We start from the raw sequence: 9,383 nt of genomic DNA, 5'->3' as shown, positions 1-9,383 counted from the left end.
GTAGATACACGCAGTTTTGGCTCATCAGAGTAGCGTATACAGTATGAAGTATGATATTTGAAGTTACAGTTGGATTTGGTTGTTGTTGCAGAGTTCTGGGTTCTGCTCTGTGTTCTGATGACTGTGTTTTGGTGACAGGTTTCAGTGATTCAGTGTTGGGTGATTCAGAGATTGATGATGCAGGGGTAGTTGATGGTTTTGATTGATTTTGTGCTTCAATTTTGTCGATGGGTCCAGTATGAAAATTGGATGAAATGTGGCCTTTCATATTATGGTGTTGTGATCCAGGTGTATCTAGTTTGAAAATTTATGAAACGTGGTCCCTGGAGGAAGAGAGAAGGTTGTAGCCTTCTGTAGGCTGGCGCCTACGTACCGGTAAAAATATTGGCTAGTACAAGAGCTAGGGGGTTGGAGCTCCCTTCCAGTAGCAGGTGGAAAACGAGTGAAGGTTGGAGCCTTCAGTAGGTCGGCACCTACGTACTAGTAAACAGATCAGCTAGTACAAGAGCTAGGGGGTTGTAGCTCCCTTCCAGTGGTAGTTGGAGAACGAGAGAAGGTTGTAGCCTTCTGCAGGTGGGTGCCTACATGTTGGTATGAGTCTGTGCTAGTACAATATTGTAAATAGGTTTTGCTTATCTTAAATTTCACCCACATTGGGTTTCCACCTTATATCATGGTGTTCATGTGTGCTTCTTATGTGTGATGATCTGTTCTCTTTTACTGCACCTGTTTACTGTTTATATGGTTAATAATGTTCTGATGCACTCATCAAAGATCAACTAACTAAATCACTGAAACCTTTTCATAAAAACACAGTCACTAGAACATAGAATTGAGCCCAGAACTCTGCAACCACCAGAACCAACAACAACTTCAAATATCAAATTTCATAATGTATACGCTACTTGGCTGTGTCGAACCAGTGTGTATATGCTCTTTCACCAAAGGGAACCTGTGTACAGATCTGAAAATAATTACTTATACCTTCACTGCAATTTTCAACTTCAGATAAACCCAGAACATAATATATAAAGGATAAGACATGCATCAGTATTCAGATATGAGCTATTCATGATCATACCATATAATGATAATACATTTTAGTCTTCATGATCCTGGTCCATCAACCTTCATCTACTACATAGGTGCATCCTTACTTCAGATCAAGCAAAGCATCACCAACCCATAACCTGCATACTGGATCTCACACTTCATTAGATATTCAATACTTGCACCACTTGCACACCTTGGCCTAATGATCTTCTCCTCCTTATATAGGTTTAGGCCTCTCTCAATACCATGGTCCAAAACCACGTAGAACCAATACCTTGGACCCAATACTTGGGGTCAATACCTCGGACCAAATACCATGGACCAAATACCACGGACCCAAAACTTAGTTTTCCGACATGTACGTGCCTTTCCTTGCATGAAAGTGAGTGTGTCCATTATACGCGCCTTTGTATATAGTGAACCTGCGTGTATACACTACTTGGTATATAGCGAACCTGCGTATATATGTGACTTGGTATATAGTGAACCTGCATGTGTACACGACTTGGTATATAGTGAACCTGCGTATGTACGCGACTTGGTATATAGTGAACCTGTGTGTGTACACGACTTGGTATATAGTGAACCCGCATATGTACGCGACTTGGTATATAGTGAACTTGCGTATACCTTTCTTTCTTCATTCTGTGAGTCTGAACTGTGATCTGTCATCTGAGTGAGTTGCCGTCAAGGACAACACTTGAGTCATACCTGTATCATAATGCCAACATGAAGTGCCTCAATTTCTTGAGATCCGAATGGTGAGATAAACCATATATATTAATCGATGTGAAACAACTATCATTAAATATACTAGTGGGAAAGTGATAAAATAAATGATAGTTAATATTATGATCAGATGGATTGATTAAAGAATCAGATTCCCAGTTAGTAGTTAATGAATATAAATAAATTTTAACATCTCTGTGAATGCTCTAAACAATTGAACCAACTTCCTCGCAGGGTGAATGTGACAAACCATTTTCTTATAACTAGTGACAAATTGTACAATCATCATAATCATCGAAATAATGGTGTTGCAGATCAAGGAGTCTTCCTTAATGTGCATTATCTAGTACATCCTCATGAGTGACCCAATCCGGGGTCCACCCCCATGAAATCGTGATCTTCAAGGTGAAGGTATCTCAACACCTTACAACCTAAGGACAACAGGAGTGCTAGTAGGTGAAATTAGGGACGTTGTCCCACCCCTGCCATCAAATTCCATCTATCTGTACAACCCCATCACCCATGTGTGAGTCATTCAACCAAGAAACTAACTTGTGCTTGCAACCACTAACGTGTCATTAGAATTCACAGTAAAATTTTAAATTGAACTTTAATTTTGTTTTTCAAACAATAATATGTAATTCAAAGCTGTGGTCTATTCGTGTGTTAGGAAATTCTTTTGGTATATTTTTTGGTTGGGAATTTTGGGAAGATGTGTTAGAATTGGACTTATTTACAGCATTAAATCTATATATAAAATAAATAAAAATCTAATTTAAATAATAAAGATGAAAATTCTACTAGAAATTGTTTGTTTGGATTCGGGGGAAAAAACTCCATAGTATAGTTAAACAACACTAGTTTAACTAATTCGTAGTGCAATATTCCATAATTTAAAAGGGATGCTAGCACAAAAAACACATGAGACGAGTCAGGACATATTGAATGAACAAGACTTTGATTTGCGTGATAACTTGTGCATTCATTATCACTCAAGAAGATTTTAGGTGCGATGAAGGGAAATATTTGTAATACAACATTCGCAAGAAAAACCAAGAGCTGATTATTAAGAAATGAATCTGATAGGCATGATCCCTTCGACCAAAGGTAGTATTTGAAATGATTAACTTTGTAATTCCATGATTCTATGAGAGATATAGATTCCAAACCTGAGTTTGATGTGAGAGATTTGCATGAAGATGGATCAACTTAAGAAGATTCTTCAACCTGATTGGAAACCAAATATGAAAGTTAGAAAGACTAAATCCGAGATAAAAAACATCTTTCAAAAAGAGATTTACATTGAATTAAACCATGCAAAGAGAATATTGTGTGAGAGAAACCAGATCTAACTTAGTTCGGGGGGCTTACCAGAGTTGCGAGATCCTGACATAACTATCAACAGAAGTTGAAGTGCCTCGAATTCTCGACAAGTCTAAAAAATTTCAAGGATTGTAAAATCACATCCTAATGGTTGAACTAGATTGTGCATGGTGTGAGGATAACTGTTACCAGTGGCTTCAATAAAACCACTACTCACCAAATGGTAGCCATCTCTATCACTAACTTGACCGTATTTTTCAACTTCAACAACTAGATTACTCAAGTTGAAAGATTCATCTGATCGCAAATTTGAAGATGTATGAATCAGAGAAATTTCATGAGCAAGCTGGTTTGGAGAGTTTTCTTCATGCAAGAGAAGAGATGATGAGGGATGGAAAGAGTACTCAATGATTTGATTGTTTTCATTTTCATCATGGATAATCTCACCACCTTGTGTCAATTGAGAAGTTAACTCATCGGATGAAGAACTTGAAGAGCATGGAGTATCTTTGTTGCAAGTAGATGCATCATAAACAATAGAGCACAAGGGATAGTGAGATGAAGAGGAATTTTTGATAAGGACATCTTCTTTTAACAAATCAAATTCTAGATCTAAAGTAAATTCTTCATGATAAACATGAAAGATTAGGTGATGCACCTGGGCGTTCGTGACCGCATACATCAACAAAGTCATCATCATCAGAATGACAATTTCCCAAGACTACAGATTGATTGAAAGAATTTATTGCATTTGATTCACTACCAAGATTAGCAAATTGAAAATCATCCAAGAATGGAAGCACATCATCTTCACATGGAGTATTTTGAAAAAGAGACAAAATATTGAAAGCATATTCACCTTCCTTCTCATCTATCTGTGTAATGTAACTGCCTTGTACCTGATCACAATTTGAATCAACAACTCGAAAATCAAGAGATTATGTAAAAATAGCTGGTGGAGCTGATTGATTGGGTTGATCATAGTACACATAGTCATGGCATGTAGATGATAGAGGATAATATAAATCTGGATCAAATTCGAGACTAGATTTATGAATAGTAACATCATCTTGCGAACCTAGGAGTTAGTCTTCACCATGGGATTCATGATCCATTCTGAGATTTTCTCCATTGAATTTGAGTCATGAAAAGTGAAAGAAGAATAAGAATATGGATTAGGAATTTGATTAGTATATCTCCCAACTTTACTATCATCGCAAGGAGGCACCCACATCGGAACTGAAAAGGGAGGAGGACAAGGAAAAGAAGGAATCGTAAATTCCTCCTTTGAAATATGAGTGTCTCATGATTTACAAGAGTTGGGGAAGTAGAAAGATTAGGAGGTTCAGATTCACCGTGTAGAGAGATGTGAACCAAACACTCAAAATTTTTCTTAAAGAAATCCCAATCCGTGTCTTCTTCAATAAATTCATAAAAAAGTGAGGGAATCGATCAGAGAAATCCTTAACTGATTCATTAGGCTTCATTCTTAACTAATTGATTATTTTAAGAACATCTCGGTAATCATACCTATCGAAGGCTTGATAAAGCTCCTTGAGGAAATGATGAAAATAATGGATGGAAGTAGATGGTAAGGTATGACACCATCGATTAACATGACCTTCAAGGGTGAGGAAGAAATCCACACAAGAAAAATATTCATCATTGATTTTGTAATGTTCACAAAATTTAAGAAAATTAGAAATGTGTTTGATTATGGATGTTCCATCCTCACCATAAAACTTCAATTGAGACAAGTGATAAAGAGGTTCATTGAGGATTAAAATTTTACCAGGGGATACGTTGGAAAAGAACCCTTGGAGTATGATGTGAGGATGAGTCATTTTAGATAAGAGGTTCAAAACATACTCAATAGGTACATCTTGTCATCTGACCCTCCTTCTAGCACCATTTTGTTGATGGTGTTGGAAATCCATCAACTAAGGGGGTCTCGCCGATGGAAGTCCCAATTATACCTCACACCATTTGGAATAGGAGCTCCATTTGGAGTATTGACCCGATTTCCATGTATTCTTATAGATTTTCCTTGGTTGTATCTATTAACAAGAGAGTGGAATGCAAATTTGCCTTCGAAAAGAAAGTGAGTGTGATGGTGAGTGTTCGGTTGTAAGTGTGTCAAGGTTATTCTGCTACAGGGGGAGAAAAGAAAGTGAGCCTCTAAGAGAGAGGTTATAATACCACCCTATTAGAGACACACGCAACCAAGAATAATTTGTTTAACATCCAAAAGAATAGCTCACAAAGATGCGATAGTCATTACAACCAATCAATAAGAAATATCTGTCTAATATCCAATGGAATAGTCCACAAGGATGTGACAACAATAAAAACCATTACAACACATTCTCAATATGATAAGTACCAAAATAAATGAAATAGTTCAACTACTTTAGCATAGATGAAAGCAAAAATGAATTACAAACATCCAAAGAATAGTCTTACAAATATTCATAATCCATACATGAAGAATGTGTTGGCCATGAGGCTTCTAACATTAAGTAAAAGTTCCAAGACACATGTATACAATGAACACCACTAGATCCAGTAGTGGAGCGTTGGAGCCACTACTTGCTCCCTAAAATAACTAGCTTTTTTGGGTTGAGTTATATTCTTTCCATGTAGTTAACAGGGGGTTTGAGGGGCACCCGTAACCCCACTTTATGGGGTCCAGGGCAGCGCCCTGGAAAATTTTGGTTTTGGACCCTATGTTAGGTTGGGCGGACCCACCTATGGTTTTGTGCATGACTTTCGCACATTTTTTTTGAATGCGATGGTTTTCGGTCCATGGTATTGGATGCTTCGACATGTATAAATATGTATTATAACATTGAAAGGAAAATAATGAAAAATCAAGCTGGTAGTCCCGGTTTTGGGATCCAGGGGAAAATCTTTGTGTATATGTGTTCTATATGTTCTGCTCTTGTATTATTTATTTTTTTTGTTTTAGAATTCGTATGTAGGTAATTTCTGTACGGGGTTAAAACCTACATTTGGTATCAGAGCAAATTTTGCTTCAAGGGGATGCCTTTGTTGCTAAAGGGTTTCGCTCGGGCTTATGGTAGACCCTGTTCAGTGGGAGATCTGTGAGATCGATTCTAGTGGTGAAAGAAGATGGCGAGCAGTGGAAAGATAGAGATCGAGAAATTTAATGGTTAGAGTTTTGAGTTGTGGAAACTCAAGATGGAGGATTTGTTGGTGGATAAAGATCAGTGGATTGCGGTAGATCTGGGTACTAAACCAACAGGAGTGTCCAATGAAGAATGGAAGAAGTTGGATAGGAAGGCAAAGAGCACAATACAATTGTGTGTCTCAGATTCAGTATTGCTGAATGTATCAGGGGAAACTACAACAAAGGCTTTGTGGGACAAGTTAGGGACTTTGTACCAATCTAAGTCTCTGGTGAATAAACTATTCCTGTGGAAAAAGCTGTATAACCTGAGGATGAAATATGGAGACTCAGTGACAGAGCATCTGAACGCATTTAATACTATGGTAAGTTAGTTAGCATCTGTTGATATTAAAATTTTAGATGAAGATAAGTGCATCAGTTTGTTGTGTTCTCTACCAGATTCATGGGATAGTCTGGTTATTGCAATAGGTAGCAATGCAACTGCCTTGTAGTTTGATGAAATAGTCTCCGCCTTGCTGACGGAGGAGATGAGACGGAAAAATATGGAGAGCCAAAATGGTGATGCCTTGTCTATATGAGGATGGTCCCAGAACAGAAAAAAAAATAAGTCATCGAGTGGGAGATCTAAATCTAGAGGGAGATTTAAATCTCCAGGAAAACCTGTAAAGGTGGTGTGCTGGAAATGCGGAAATGAAGGCCACTTCAAAAGGGACTGTAGATCTAAAGCTCCTGACAAAGGAAAGGGATCTGATGAGGCTCCTTCTGCAGAGGCGAAAACCACCTCAGATGAAGGTGGGGATGTACTTGGCTTCTTCAAGTACAAATGTAAATCATGAGGCATGGTTGATTGACTTAGGTGCATCCTTTCACTTCACTCCCCATAGAGAGTGGTTCTGTGAGTATGAGAAATATGATGGTGGTGATGTCTTCTTGGGGGATGACAGGAAGGATAGAATCATTGGTCATGGAAAAGTAAAGTTGAAGCTACAAGGTGGAAGGGTTAGAACACTTCCAAGTGTTCTACATATTCCTGCATTAGCCAAAAATCTGATTTCTATTAGTAAGCTGGATGATGCAGGTGTAAAAACAGTGTTCGAGAAGGATACCTGCAAGATGGTTCGGGGAGCACTGGTATTGATGTGGGGAGTTCGGATTGGAACTCTATACAAGATGCAAGGTAGCATTGTTGTTGATGGGTGCAACAGTTCTGTGGTTCCTAAAAGTGGAGCAGAAAATCTAGTGGTCTTTGGAGAAAAGGTCATGCTGTGGCATCAAAGGCTTGGACATATTTGAGAGAAGGGCCTTCAAATACTTCATGGTAAAGGTATGGTAGAAGGTATGAGTAATAGCTCTTTTGAATTTGATTTCTGTGAAAATTGTGTATACGGGAAGCAAAATCGGGTGAGTTTCCCCTCTGGTGGTAAGAGCGCAAAACATATATTAGAGCTTGTGCACAGTGATGTGTTTGGACCTGTGAAGGTTCCATCACTGGGTAAGTTTGTGTACTATGTATCATTTATAGATGACTTCTCAAGGAATACATGGATATATTTCTTTAAGAAGAAATCTGAAGTCTTTGATAGGTTTAAAGAATTTAAGGTTCTAGTGGAAAACCAGATAGAGAAGAAGATAAAGGTGTTAAGGACATATAATGGTGGAGAGTTTTGCAGTAAGGAATTTGAAGAATTCTGCAAGAAGTGTGGTATAGCATGGTAAAAGACTACTCCATATACACCTCAGCAAAATGAGCTGCAGAAAGAATGAACAAGACGTTGATGGAAGGGGCAAGAAGCATGTTCAGTGGTGTCGGGTTAGGACAGGACTTTTGGGCAGAGGCGGTGGATACTGCATGTTACTTGGTCAATAGGTCACCTTCATCAGTGTTGGAGGATAAGACTCCACAAGAGGTATGGACTGGTAAGAAACCCTATCTTTCACATATGAGGGTATTTGGATGTGATGCATATGTACATGTTCCAAAGGAGAAAAGAACAAAGTTGGATAGTAAATCTAAAAAGTGCATCTTTATTGGGTATAAGGATGGTTTAAAGGGTTATAAGCTTTGGAATCCAGTAACAAGGAAGGTTATGTACAACCAAGATGTGGTGTTCAAAGAGGTGAAAGATGTTATTAAACATGAAGTCCAACCAAAGGAACTTGAGAAGATAGAGTTTGAGCTAAAGGAGGAAGAATCAGACTCTACAACAGAGGAGGAATCAGAAGATGAAGAGCCACAAACTCCTGCTGTGAGAAGATTAGTTCGAGAAAGAAAGCAACCAGAAAGGTATAGTCCATCTTCTTTTTGTTCAAATTTTGCTTTGTCTGTTACCGATGATGATCCTAGAACTGTGAAGGAAGTAGTGGATTTAGAGGATGGAAAACTCTGGAAAGAGGCCATGGTTGATGAAATGGCATCTTTGCACAAAAATGAGGCTTGGGATTTGGTGGAGTTGCCGGCTGGAAGGAAACCCATTGGCAGCAAATCCATGTTCAAAAAGAAGACAAATGCAAAAGGAAAAGTCGAGAAATACAAAGCTCGGTTGGTATCAAAAGGTTATTCCCAGGTGCTGGGAATTGATTTTGGTGATATTTTTTCTCCTGTTGCCAAGGTAACTTCTATTAGATTACTTTTATCTGTTGTTGCTGCTTTTGATTTTGAGGTAGAATAGATGGATGTGAAGACAACATTTCTTCACGAGGATCTGGAAGAGGAGATCTACATGAAGCAACCTGAAGGCTTTGCGGTGAAGGGTAAGAAAGAACTGGTATGTAAGTTAAAGAAGTCTCTATATCGGTTAGAACAGTCACCAAGGATGTGGTATCAGAAATTTGATACATTTATATGGGGACTTGGCTTCACCAGAAGCAAAGCAGATCACTGTGTGTATTTTAAATTAATTGGTGACCGTGTTATTTATCTGGTCTTGTATGTGGATGATATGTTGTTGGTTGGAAATGACAAAGAAGTTATCCAGGATTTGAAGACCCAATTGTCCTCCAAATTCGACATGAAAGATCTTGGTGCTGCAAACTATATTTTGGGCATGGAAATTAAAAGAGATTGGGCAAAGAGGAAGCTCTGGTTAAACCAAAGGAAGTATGTCAAGACAATATTGCAGAGGTTTAA

Source organism: Pinus tabuliformis, chromosome Q, assembly GCF_031772625.1.
Source record: "Pinus tabuliformis cultivar Carrire ecotype Pingquan chromosome Q, CPIR1, whole genome shotgun sequence".
In the NCBI taxonomy this organism is placed as follows: Eukaryota; Viridiplantae; Streptophyta; class Pinopsida; order Pinales; family Pinaceae; genus Pinus; species Pinus tabuliformis.
The sequence above is the reverse complement of the archived record's forward strand: the minus strand, read 5'-3'. Positions refer to the sequence as shown.